The sequence below is a fragment of the Apteryx mantelli genome, chromosome 2 (assembly GCF_036417845.1).
Source record: "Apteryx mantelli isolate bAptMan1 chromosome 2, bAptMan1.hap1, whole genome shotgun sequence".
NCBI lineage: Eukaryota > Metazoa > Chordata > Aves > Apterygiformes > Apterygidae > Apteryx > Apteryx mantelli.
This window is the reverse complement of record NC_089979.1, coordinates 101,738,584-101,751,742: the sequence shown is the minus strand read 5'-3', so window position 1 is coordinate 101,751,742 and position 13,159 is coordinate 101,738,584. Positions and strand designations below refer to the sequence as shown.

Here is a 13,159-nt window from a genome sequence, read left to right as displayed (position 1 = left end):
TGAATTTCCCTAGCTTAACCCTAAACTTAAGAAAAAACATTCTTTTCTGGCTTCTAGCTCAGTTTACTTATCTCTGGGCTATGGATTACTCTTAAATTTAAATTCAGTTTGATTTAATTTGATTTAAATCTAATGGAAGGGACTAAATACATGACTGGAGGGAGTAAAGAAGATGAAACCAAACTGAATGGTGACCAGTGAAAAGACAAGAGGCAATGGGCACAAACAGAAATACAGGAAATACTGTTTAAACAGAAGAAAAAGAAAATTTACTGTACAGGAGCAGGTTGCCCAGCGAGGTTGTGGAGCTGCCATTCTTGGAGGTATTCAATACCCAACGGGACATGATCCGGAGCAATGTGCTCTGTCTGACTGCGCTTTGAGTAGAGTTGTTGAGCTGGACAACCTCCAGAGGTCCCTTCCAGTCACAGCGTATCTGTGGTTCAATTTTAGTGGTATTGTAAAGCACTTGGATGCCTCAGCGTAAGTCCTTTATAAAACATTTAAACATGAAATTAAAGATGAGTCTGCTACTTGTAGAATTCTACTGATGTGTGAACTGTTTTAGCAGAGCTTAAAACAGAGCTTAATTTTAGCCCTACACCAAACCACTTCCTCTTATGCTTCAGCATCAGAAAGAATACTTAGTGCAAGAAGCCACAGCTTAGCCTCTCGGGTGTCAGCTAGCTGGAGTAAATCCTGAAGTGTTTATATGGATAGTGTCCTGCACTTGCCTGATGCTTTTGCAGAATACCTCACCTCGCAAGAAACTCGCTCTTGGAAACGCACCATCACTTATTGCTTCTTGAGAAACGAGGTTCTGTGGACCAGTGTCTCCACAGACAGTATTTTAAACCCACCAGAAAATTAAGTCCGTAAGAAAAATACATAACTTTATACACTTGCTGGAAGAACCTTTATTTAATGTCACAGGCTATGTTGATTCAGTTAGGACTTAATTCAGCCCTCTGTATAACCCTCATATGTTACAGTATCATCTTTTTTCGGAGTTACAACACATTCTCTTTCTCCACGGGACTTTTGCTTTATGAAGGAACCAGGATGAATAGTCATATTTTAATGTACATCTAGTCAACCTCTTTTTTTTTCTTTTTCTTTTTTTCATACATAGCCCAAGACCTCATTTATTACACACTACTCAAACTCTATCCTGAAGGCAAAATGACTTTTTCTCATGGCCTTTCTGTGGCATTCATTATTAATTAATGATGCTACACTTACTTTAATAACACACCTGCATCTGGAGAAATAAAGATTTAAAAAAATCAATTAAAATGTATTCTTTTGGATTTATCAGCAGGAGTCTGTATTTATAAATAAAGTTCCATCAAACTTTGCTTATATCTTTTCTGAAAAACTTGTCAATATGAGTTGGCATTCCTAGATCTTTGGAAGAAAAAAAAAAAAAGATAATGACTGGTGTAAGCTTTTGTTTTTCATCTGTGTCTGTATCAATCAGTGAAAAATGTGAACATTTTGGTTTGCTGTGCATGTAAACTTGTCTCTGGTTGAAATTACCTGCGTTCCCAGACCTGAGGATTTTATACCTTTGCTTGAGATTTTGTTAGAAAAGCTATGTGAGAATTTACTACTTCAGTGATTGTAGTCATCCTGTAGAACAGTGGTCTAATGCTGGAATGGGCTTGTTCATTTATTAATAAGGGTTTTAATTATTGATTTCTTTTTAATGGGGCAATGTTTTTACCTTCTGCTATATTTAACCAGATTAGAGTACTTTGTTAAGTATTATTAATCTTGTAAAGCCTGTTGGAATATTGTACATTTAATATACCATAAAATAAAGATTAAAACAATTACAGAATCACAGAATCGCTGAGGTTGGAAGGGACCTCTGGAGATCATCTAGTCCAACCCCCCTGCTCAAACAGGGTCACCTAGAGCTCACTGCACAGGATTGCATCCAGGCGGGTTTTGAATATCTCCAGAGAAGGAGACTCCACCACCTCTCGGGGCAACCTGTTCCAGTGCTCTGTCACCCTCACAGTGAAAAAGTTTTTCCTCATGTTCAGATGGAAGTGTCTGTGTTTCAGTTTGTGCCCGTTGCCTCGTGTCCTGTCGCTGGGCACCACTGAAAAGAGTCTGGTCCCATCCTCTCGACACCCTCCCTTCAGATACTTGTACACGTTGATAAGATCTCCTCTCAGCCTTCTCTTCTCGAGGCTAAACAGGCCCAGCTCTCTCAGTCTTTCCTCATAGGAGAGATGCTCCAGTCCCCTAATCATCTTTGTAGCCCTTCGCTGGACTTGCTCCAGCAGTGCCACATCCCTCTTGTACTGGGGAGCCCAGAACTGGACGCAGTACTCCAGATGTGTCCTCAGCAGGGCTGAGTAGAGGGGGAGAATCACCTCCCTCGACCTGCTGGCAACACTCTTCCTGATGCACCCCAGGATACCATTGGCCTTCTTGGCCACAAGGGCACATTGCTGCTGGCTCATGCTTAACTTGGTGTCCACCAGCACTCCCAGGTCCTTCTCCGCAGAGCTGCTTTCCAGCAGGTCAGCCCCCAACCTGTACTGGTGCAGGGGGTTATTCCTCCCCAGGTGCAGGACCCTGCACTTCCCTTTGTTGAACTTCATGAGGTTCCTCTCTGCCCACCTCTCCAGCCTGGCCAGGTCCCTCTGAATGGCAGCCCTCCCCTCTGGGGTATTGGCCACTCCTCCCAGTTTTGTATCATCAGCAAACTTGCTGAGGGTGCACTCTGTCCCTTCATCCAGGTCACTGATGAAGAAGCTGAACAAGACTGGAGCCAGTACTGACCCCTGGGGGACACCGCTAGCTACAGGCCTCCACCTAGACTCTGTGCCACTGATCACAACTCTCTGAGCTCTGCCATTCAGCCACTTCTCAATCCACCTCACTGTGCACTCATCTAGCCCACACTTCCTGAGCTTGTCTATGAGGATGTTCTGGGAGACAGTGTCAAAAGCCTTGCTGAAGTCTAGGTAGACAACATCCACTGCTCTCCCCTCATCTACCCAGCCAGTCATTCCATCATAGAAGGCTATCAGATTGGTTAGGCATGATTTCCCCTTGGTGAAGCCATGCTGACTACTCCTGATCACCTTCTTGTCCTCCACATGCTTGGAGATGGCCTCCAGGATGAGCTGCTCCATCACCTTTCCAGGGATGGAGGTGAGGCTGACTGGCCTGTAGTTGCCTGGGTCCTCCTCCTTGCCCTTTTTGAAGACTGGGGTGACATTGGCTTTCTTCCAGTCCTCAGGCACCTCTCCTGTTCTCCATGACCTTTCAAAGATGATGGAGAGTGGCTTAGCAACAACGTCTGCCAGCTCCCTCAGCACTCGTGGGTGCATCCCATCGGGGCCCATGGATTTGTGGGTGTCAATTTTGCTTAAATGATCTCTAACCCACTCCTTCTCCACCAAGGGAAAGTCTTCCTTTCTCCAGACTTTCTCTCTTGCCTCCAGGGTCTGGGGTTCCTGAGTGCTGGCCTGAGCAGTGAAGACTGAAGCAAAGAAGGCATTCAGTAGCTCTGCCTTCTCTGCATCCTTTGTCACCAGGGCACCCACCCCATTCAGCAAAGGCCCCACATTTTCCCTAGTCTTCCTCTTGCTGCTGATGTATTTGAAGAAGCCCTTCTTGCTGTCCTTGACATCTCTCGCCAGATTTAATTCCAAACGGGCCTTAGCCTTCCTTGTCACATCCCTGCATACTCTGACAACATTCCTATATTCCTCCCAAGTGACCTGTCCCCCTTTCCACTTTCTGTATACTTCCTTCTTCTGGTTGAGTTCTGCCAGGAGCTCCTTGCTCATCCATGCAGGTCTCCTGCCTCCTTTGCTTGACTTCCTACTCATAGGGATGCACTGCTCTTGAGCCTGGAGGAGGTGATGTTTGAATATTAACCAGCTCTCTTGAACACCCCTTCCTTCTAGGGCCCTAACCCATGGGATTCCTCCAAGTAGGTCCCTGAAGAGGCCAAAGTTTGCTCTCCTGAAGTCTAGGGTTGCAATCCTACTTGGTGCCCTGCTGCCTCCTCGCAGGATCCTGAACTCCACCATCTCGTGGTCACTGCAGCCAAGGCTGCCCCCAACCTTCACATCTTCCACCAGTCCTTCTTTGTTTGTTAGTACGAGGTCCAGCAGCATACCTCTCCTTGTTGGCTCCTCCACCACCTGTGTCAAGAAGTTGTCACCAATGCTCTGCAGGAACTTCCAGGACTGTTTGTGCCTAGCTGTGTTGTCTTTCCAGCAGATATCGGGGTGGTTGAAGTCCCCCATGAGAACCAGGGCCTGGGATCGTGAGGCTACTTCCAGCTGTCTGTAGAAGGCCTCATCGACTTCCTCATCCTGATCAGGTGGCCTGCAGTAAACACCCACCACAGTGTCACCCATGCTAGCCTGTCCTTTCATCCTTACCCATAAGCTCTCGACTCGCTCTTCATCCACCCCTAGGCACAGCTCCATACATTCCAGTTGCTCTCTCACATAAAGAGCAACTCCACCACCTCGCTTTCCTGGCCTGTCTTTCCTAAAAAGCACGTAGCCATCCATGACAGCACTCCAGCCATGCGAGCTATCCCACCATGTCTCTGTAATGGCAATGAGATCATGGCCCTGCGACCGCACACAGATCTCTAGTTCTTCCTGTTTGTTCCCCAAGCTGCGTGCATTGGTGTACAGGCATTTCAGAGGTGATCGAGCATGCAGGTTTCCCAGGAGGGGTAAAAGAGGGTCCTCCATAGCCACATCCCATGCGCACTTCCCTGGCTGCATTCACCTGTTGGAGGCAACCTGACTTGAGCAGTCTTTTGCCAACTACCCTGGCACTATAACTCTCCCCTTCCCCCATCTTTCCTAGTTTAAAGCCCTCCTTACCAGGTTGGCCAACCTGTTGGCAAAGACCCACGTGCCCCGCCTCGTGAGGTGGATCCCATCTCTTGCCATCAGTTGTCGATCTTCAAACAGGGTCCCATGGTCATAGAAACCAAAACCCTGTTGCCAACACCAGCAGCGCAGCCAGTCGTTAACCTGGAAAGTCCGTCTCCTCCTCCTCTCATCCATCCCCCTCACTGGCAGGATTGAGGAGAAGATGACCTGGGCTCCCAGACCCTTGACCACCATCCCCAGAGCTCTGAAATCCTGCTTGATGGTCTCCAGTTTGCCCTTGGTGTCATTGGCGCCCACATGGAAGAGCAGCAGTGGGTAATAGTCCGAAGAATGGACGAGCCTAGGCAGTCTTTGCATGACATCTCTCACACGAGCCCCCGGCAGGCCACAAACCTCTCTAGACATGAGGTCAGGTCAGCAGATAGATGCCTCCATCCCCTGCAGCAGGGAGTCCCCCACAACAATCACCCGCCGCTTTTTCCAGGCGTTCCGGCAGGGCACAGGGTCTGTTGTCCCAGGTACTTCCCTGGCAGCCATGCCCATCTCCTCCTCATCCTGGAGGGCACTAAACCTGTTCTTCAGCTTCAGGTCTTCGGGAGGAGTAGGAGCCTTTCTCCTCCCACGAGCAGTGACCAGTTTCCAGCCTTCTTCTACGATGTTATGATGTACCGTTTCACACGGCACAGAGCCCTCCAGCAACTCCACTGCTGTGGGGGGTTGGGACTCCCGAAGCTGCACAGTCTCCAAGAATACCCTGTCTATCTCTTGCTCTGCTTCTCGGATGCTGCGCAGCCTTCTGACCTTCTCCTGTAACTCCCTTACCTGACCACACAGCTCGTCAACAGCAGCACACCTCCTGCAGGAGAGCTGACTGCCAGCCCAGGCCTCCCGGAGAGGCCCCAAGCACTCCCTGCAGCCTGAGACCTGGAGAGCCGCATCTGCTGTCAGAGGGTCGGTCTGCATCGCAGCCTCTGACACAGCAACTCCAACAGCCACTGGGAAACGTGCTCTGCGGTGTGTCACGACCATACTTGAGGAAACCTACACCACAGGGAACAGAAACGAAGGGCCCTTCGCACATCCTTCTGCACGAACTGCTGCATCTGTACACTGCCTCTGTTAGCTGCGCTCTAGGCCTGGCTCTTATATAGGCCTCTCCCTAGCACTGGCTAAGAGGGTGCTTGACCCGCCCTAATCAAGGGCCACTGGGATCAAAGGCCCCAACTCCCTCTGGTCAGGGGCAACCAAGAGAGCTCATTAGCAGCAGCCACTCCTAGCTAGAGCTTTTCCCACAAGCTTTTCCCAGGAGAAGTCAAGGCCTCCTGCAGTTGTCCTTGCCTAGCTTCCCCTTTCCTGTTCACAGCAATCACCTTCTAGGTCCTCGGGGGTCCTCAGGAAGCCCACAACTTCCAACAAGATCCTCAAGTTCTAGTCAGAGCCCAAACACTATATATACAATATGATATATATATACAATATGATTAATCATGCAAAGTTTTTATAATGCATATACAGAAGTCTTATTCCGCTCATGTAAAAGTTAACTGTTGCCCAAGCCAGCTGCGAATCTCTTCCCTATTGTTTCCACTGGCATCAGGTAGATGGCGAGCAGCGTTCCTCCCAAGGGAACGCTGGGCTGGGTGCGGGTCTGCTGTGCTCCTGGGGCACGGGCGGGGCCTGCGCGCTGCCCCACGTGTTGCCTGTTCTGCATAAAGGACCAGCTTGTGCTGAAATACTTGGGTTTCTTAAATTAGCTGCCTCGTGTTCTTTGAACTTGCTGCACGCCCTTTTTTAAAGGGTGAAATACTAGGGGAAAAGGGTGGTGGGAGGAACATGAAGCAGAGAAGATTACTCTGTAGGAGCTTTCCTGGAGCTGCGGCGGGCTGGCTGTGTCTTGGGGAAGGGCACACTCTGTGCTGATTTGGAAGTTAAGGGCACTGAGAGCCATGGGAAAGGAGGCTTTGGGGAGAGGAGTGTAGGGGTTTTTTTGCTTTTTTGTTTTTTTTTGTGTAAGGTTGAAATGGTAATTAGAGCCCTTCTAATTAAGGGACCTTAGAAATGAGTTATAAAGGCAGCTGGCTACTCAGGTATCTTTCCCAAAAAGAGGAGAGGGGAGGGGAGCCACTTCTCCCCCCGCTGCCAAACCACAGTTGCCACCTGCTTCCAAAGTGAATAATTAGGCTTGGAAATGAGCTGTGCTCCCTGGGCCTGATTTATTGCCAAGGTTTTTACCAACAATCAGTTTCTTGGGACCGAAAAATGCTCGCCTGTGTTCTTTGTGGCTGACTCTTGTGTCCTTGTGTGACAGACAATTGGAAATGTCCTCGAGGCTTGGAGCCTCAGACAGGTTTCCCCAGCCTCTGCGTGGCTGGAAGCCCCGCTCGGAGCCTGCCACTGGCAGCCTGCAGCCCTCAGGTTTCATGCAGCAATCGGCAGTGAAGGGGCAGCTCTTTGCTGGGGGTCCCTGGTGATCACCGCTGCTAAGGGCATTGATAAAGACGGACAGTTAGGTGGAAGGGAATAATAACAACATGACGCTAGAGGTCTTGCTGTTGCACTGGGAATGGCAACATTATAAATCTCCCTCAGTATTTCCTGTGGGTTATGGTGGACAATGGAAACTATTGCTAGCCTGTGCTATTTAAGCACATAGGAGCTTTAAAGCAGGGAGCTTTAACAGGCTGATTGAAATTTTAAGTCTCCGAATATAAATGTGCTGTCACTTTGGAGTTAAAATAATGATGAAGGCACATTTTGAGCCACCGAGTTAAAAAAAAAAAAAAGATTTTTGTTTCTTTGTGAGCTTGACCCTGATTTTTAAATAAAATGTGCTTTTAATGGCAGGTTGCAGCATGCCGTTGGTGTGCCCAGCGAGCAGTGTAAGCTGCCGGGCTGGCACGTGTTGCACAGAGGTGCACCGATTGCGCCAGAGAAGCACGTGGTCAGGCCTCCCCTTTGGTCCAGCTTTGTGCAGAGGTGGCCTCTGGCAAGCAGCATCACTTGAGCCTCTAATCCAGGGGGAAGTTCTGGTTGTCGCTTTTGTCACTCATTTGCAGCCCAAAAATAAAGAAATTTTATCTTTGTACATTTTGCCATCAAAATGGAAGAAAAAATGAAGATTATGCTTAAAAGCCTATAAACGATACCTGGAAACCACAAAGCTGTGAAAACATCTGAACTTTGAATAATATATTGGGTCTGAAACTAGTGGGCTGCAGTTTCCACATCCTTTTGAGCCTTACTGTGTAAGACTAAAAACTGCACTTTAAGCAGTGTCAGCTGGTGTAAAACTTTCTGCTCTACATTAACTGTGCAAGATATTTACATCTGTACAAAACTGTCTTTGCAGTTTCAGTTTACAACTTTAGTCTTGTTGTCTTTTTTGTGAAGAAGTTCAGGTCTTAGTCAAATAATTGATTATTGGAGTTCTGAAAATGAGTTTCTTAGAATCTTTCAACCGTGATGTCTGTGATAAAGGAAAGAATAAATGAACAGGAGCTAAAAGGAAGGATTAAGCAAAGAGTTGGGGTTTAAAGAAACTTTGATAAGAAGCAAAATATCCATGCACTGGTGGCCAAAAATAAAACTGTTTTCTAACTTCCTGGATGACATTACTGCTATCTTTGGCAGGAGTAAAGAGATGGGAGTTAGGTGTATAAATAGCAGATTTTGCACTGAAACTAAAACTAAGCATATCACTAATAAAAAAAAGAAAAAAGAAAAGAAAAATCCTAAAAATTGTAGTCGGTTCTAGCCTTGTGGAATGAGTGTTACTCCTTGGGATTGGCACTGTGCTGCTTAATAAGATTGTTTTCAGAAGGAGTGAAGAGACCAGGTCATCTATTTTATCTGACATACGTCTTAGAAGCAGGGACTCTTAGTGCATTTCTGTTAATTTTCAAGTAGCTGGATGGTACAAAAGTTTTATTAGTAGTGATTTCTCATCACCATCAGGGAAAAAAGGTCTTTTATAGCAAAAGATGTAAATTGGTGGTGATAATTCTTTCAGGCCTGGGCCTTTGCAAATTTTTTTGGACTTTTTTTTTTAATGGTATTTCATAATACTGTCTGAATGTTACTGGTTGGCTTCAGTAACCATTAATGATGATAAATTGTGTGCCAATCAGGCAGAAGTGACTGATTAACTTGAAATCCATGTCGAGCTTGTAATTCGTGCTTCAGTGTACTTTTTAGTGTACTCTGTAGTTTAATATCCTGGAATGCTATGGAGACAATAACCTCTTGCTTGATGGTGTAGTATGCAAGCACTGGCTGTGAAATGTGTTACAAGCAAAACTAGAACCTGCCAGGGCTGAGCTGTAGATTTCGTGTATGTTCAAGTTTGTCCCACTTCAGAGCTGCGCTCTTGCCTCTCTCTAGTGCAGAAACGTGGAGAAAGAAATTCTGAGGTAGTTTTTCCTTCAAAATAATCACCTTCCTAATATAACAGTACATAACAGTATTATCTCCCGCATGTTATCCTTCATTAGACAGATGCTGAAATTTTATCCTTGATCAGGATGTCTTTGTTGGAGTATGCCTTTTCAGTGTCCCATATAGTGTAAATAAGCCAGTAATTTGTATGGACTGTTCCAAATGGAGTGAAGGCAATCACACAGACCCTTCATGTCTCATTAAACGAGGTAGAAAGGTGTTTTCTCCTAGAAGTGTTTGCCATGCCTCAAGGAGACTAGATTTTTACACTGGTGACAATAAGGTGAAAATCTGGCCAACTGTTCACGCGGTAAAGTACAAAATACTGTTGCTTCCATTTATTTGACACTCATGAAATGTGCAAATTGTTTATAGCTTATAGGTGAGGTATTAGGGGAAAAGGGAGAGGACGTCCTAGGAGAAAGCTGTGATATGAAGGATTCTCATTACACTTTAGCATCATGTTTTAACCAAATGTAAGTCACTGCGTAGGCAGCAGAGAAGATGGAACTTGCCACCAGCTGGAAGAAGGGTAGGTAAGAGCATGTCTGGGAGGCAGCACCAGTGGCTTCCAAATTACTGTTGTTGCATCTCCGTATAGCACGTAGGCTCACCTATTGTTATACAACCTGTAGTATGCACCCCCACTGCTACTTATGAAGTGCCTGCTGAATTTGGGCCAGAAGCTTCCCTGGGAGCTGAAATCTGCTGCGACAGGGGCTGACTTGGGCCCACTTTATTGTGCATGTTTGTTTATTCTTATTTAAACAAATGTAATCACAAGATGCATCACTGCCGTAACTCGTGATGAATGGGGTTTGATTCTTAGGAAACTGAAAGAAAATAGTGTTTCTGCTGATTTAGTGCTGCTGTTTTGTCTAAGTCTTGTGGTACAAATATGAAGCAGATAGAGAAGATGAGAGAAGCAGGTGTGTGGACAGGAAATAGCTTGGAAAAGTTTGAAGCTCTGGGTGGGAAAAATAGAAGACTTTTGCTTAAAATTATGTTCAGGATGATGATGTTTTATGCTAGTGTTTTTCCTCTTTTGGTCCTGTTAATTCTACATAAAAAAAGAGCCCAAGAGCATGCCAGTGCCAAGACTGGCAAATTTTTAGAGGTTTTCTTAAAACCACAGCAATCTATGAAGTTTTTGGCAGATCTGCCTTTTTCTAACCTAAGCCTTTCCTAAGAAATCCAGCAATATTCCACTTGAAAACAGCTATGGGTAAAGTCGCAAACTACTTTCACATAAGATTAAGGGTTTGACAAGGGTACTGGGAACAAAGGAATTCCAAATTAAGTCTGCTCCATATTTAACCCCCCTCTCCCACCCCTCTGTTGCACAATAGCAAACTTTCCTAATGCAAGTAGGCTGTTGATATACTTCCAACAAGAATTCCAGTTAGCCAAGAGATGGGATTAAATGGATTAAATAGCCTCCTCATTTTTCAGTGAGAAAAGGAGTTTGGTTGAAGGCACGTACAAATGGGTACTTAAATGATTTTGAAAGAGATTGGCCTTCTGAACAACCTCAGATTGTGTCGCAAATTAGCCTGCTCTTTCTTAACGAGGATCTGCATGGTGTTTGTGTGCACATGTTCATGTAGACATGCACATGTTGGTGTGTACACAAAGTTTGCACTGTAACTATAGCCTTTTTAGCAGACTACGGTCATGGGCCAAGACATAGGCTATAGTTACATAGAAAAGCTGCAGAGAATATAAAACGGTGTGGAGTGCCCTGTGGCCAGTCTGCCATCCATCTCCATCTAGTACAACAGTGGTGTGCCCCACTCAGTCAGACTCATGCCCCAGGAGGACCTGAGAGCCCATCAGCTCCATTGGCCTGGCCCCTACGCTAGCGTTTTTGTGGTCTCTTTCACTCCACTTCTATGTTGTGTGGTTGCTAGATGGTACCTCTTCTTCTTCAGCCCAGACATTGGACATGATATGAAAAAATAATGCTTTCCTTGAACTCTTCTCATGGAATTTGATTCTTTTCCTTTGCTAAGAGTTTATAAGGCAACAGCTTTCTGCAAAGGGCACCTGTTAAGTACATACAGATTCTCCATAGCTTATTCTTCCTTCTAATGAAAGCTGATTTCCCCTCAACCCCATCATGTCTTGCTTTCATTTTTCTGACCATGAAGACAGGAAATAACAATATGAAGCTCTGTTCCAAGGTCTGGCAGCAGCTGGTAACTCCATGTGTGGCAGAAAATTACTGAAGTTGTGACTTGTATGTGGACAGCGTGGCTCCGTGGCAAATGTGTCTTTTGTCTAAGCTGTTTCATGTCGTTCTTTTTAATTCTTGGTCCTGTGAAACTTGTTGTTATTGGCTGCTAGTTTAAATGGCAGCAGTAGTTTCTTTCACGCGTTAGTAATTCTCCACCTAGTTCCAAAAGAATGATCATGTTGCTGTAAAGATGTAGATAATATCAGATACTTGGGATAGCATCTGATAATGACAGAAAAAGTGGGAAGGATCGGGAGAGGGGGACGAGATTAGTGATATCCGACAAAAATTGTCAGGAACCTCCTAAATTTTGTTGTGGTTTCTTTCTAAGGTCTACTATTTTGCCTTTACCTATTGTTGTTCTGAAGAGTCACATTTAAGAAGCTGAAAAGTAATGCAGCCCAGATCTCACATAAGCATCCAGGCTAGCTGGTCTTCAGCAGAAGGAGTAATTTTCTATTGTGTGCATGTTTTTCCTTTAAAAGCAGACTTCTTGCTGTCTTTGATTTCTATATTAATTTGGAAAGCATGTGCCAAGAGTAAAATTTGTTTCACATTTGTTTCAAATTCAAATTAAATCCCTTCACCCCCAACCAAAGAGTTTGCAGGAAAAAAAAAAAAGGCTTGGTGACTTTATCATGGCTTGATCTCATCCTGATCAAAGGCCAAATCTTTTTGGTATTGAAAGGAAGTAAAACCAAGAATTAAAAACTTTCTCTGATTACTGATGGAGAGCAGTGTTCTCCTCTTTCTTGTACTTGTAAGGAAACGCTACAAAGAAGCCATTTATGCAGTCAGGGTAATTCTTATCTCTTCTTACTGACTGTCTGTGTCTCTAATTTTACCTTAACACTTGGGCCTGTGTCCCTCCTGCCTAATTTGATTCAGCTGAGCCATGTACCTTTAGGAGCGTGGTGAATGATTGCTTCCTGTGTAGTAGGGGAGAGCCGTGGGCATATCTGAAAGGCAGCGCAGCCTTCCTAAGATACTAGTTATCTCCTTGATATAGCACTTGCTCTCTTTTTCTCTGTCTTCATTGACAATATAGGGTGACTTTGCTTCTAGCTTGGTGCAGTAGAGTAGATGAGGGGAATATAAATAACTAATATTAGGTATTTTTTTTAACTGTAAGGAGACCACCTAGAGCAAAGAGAAAAGAAGGAGACTTAACTGAAGTTAAAAGTGGAAGTTAGCTGTCTGGCTATAGGGCTGTACATAAGTGCTTGCCTAGCATTCATTTCTTTGAAAAAATCCCCTTGAGAAAAAAGCACAACTGCACTTTGCACAACCTATCTAAAAGTTAGCAAATGTTTGGGATGTGTTTGGAAGATTAATAGCATCATAATTTTCCTCACCCTGTGGGTGTGTGTGTCCCCCCCCATAGAGCGGTGTACTTGTGACTTGTCAGGTTGTGTGTTATATAATTGAGTTGTTACACCAACAGGCTGTACAGAAAAGTGTTACATCAGTGATGTCTTTTTCACCCTACTATGCTTTAATCTCCTGCTATAAAGTGGAAGTTCTAACAGGGGAAAGTTCTGAAGACAAGAGATGAATTTTGCTAATCCACTTTTCATAATCCATATGAAAAATGTCTTTC

General features: G+C 45.1%; 1 protein-coding gene across 1 annotated transcript in view; it reads left to right on the top strand.

The window, feature by feature from the left end:
* Positions 1-13,159, top strand: part of LOC106492840 (FH1/FH2 domain-containing protein 3-like) — a 292,303-nt gene that overhangs the window by 229,338 nt on the left and 49,806 nt on the right. The gene's annotated exons all lie outside the window — the stretch shown is intronic.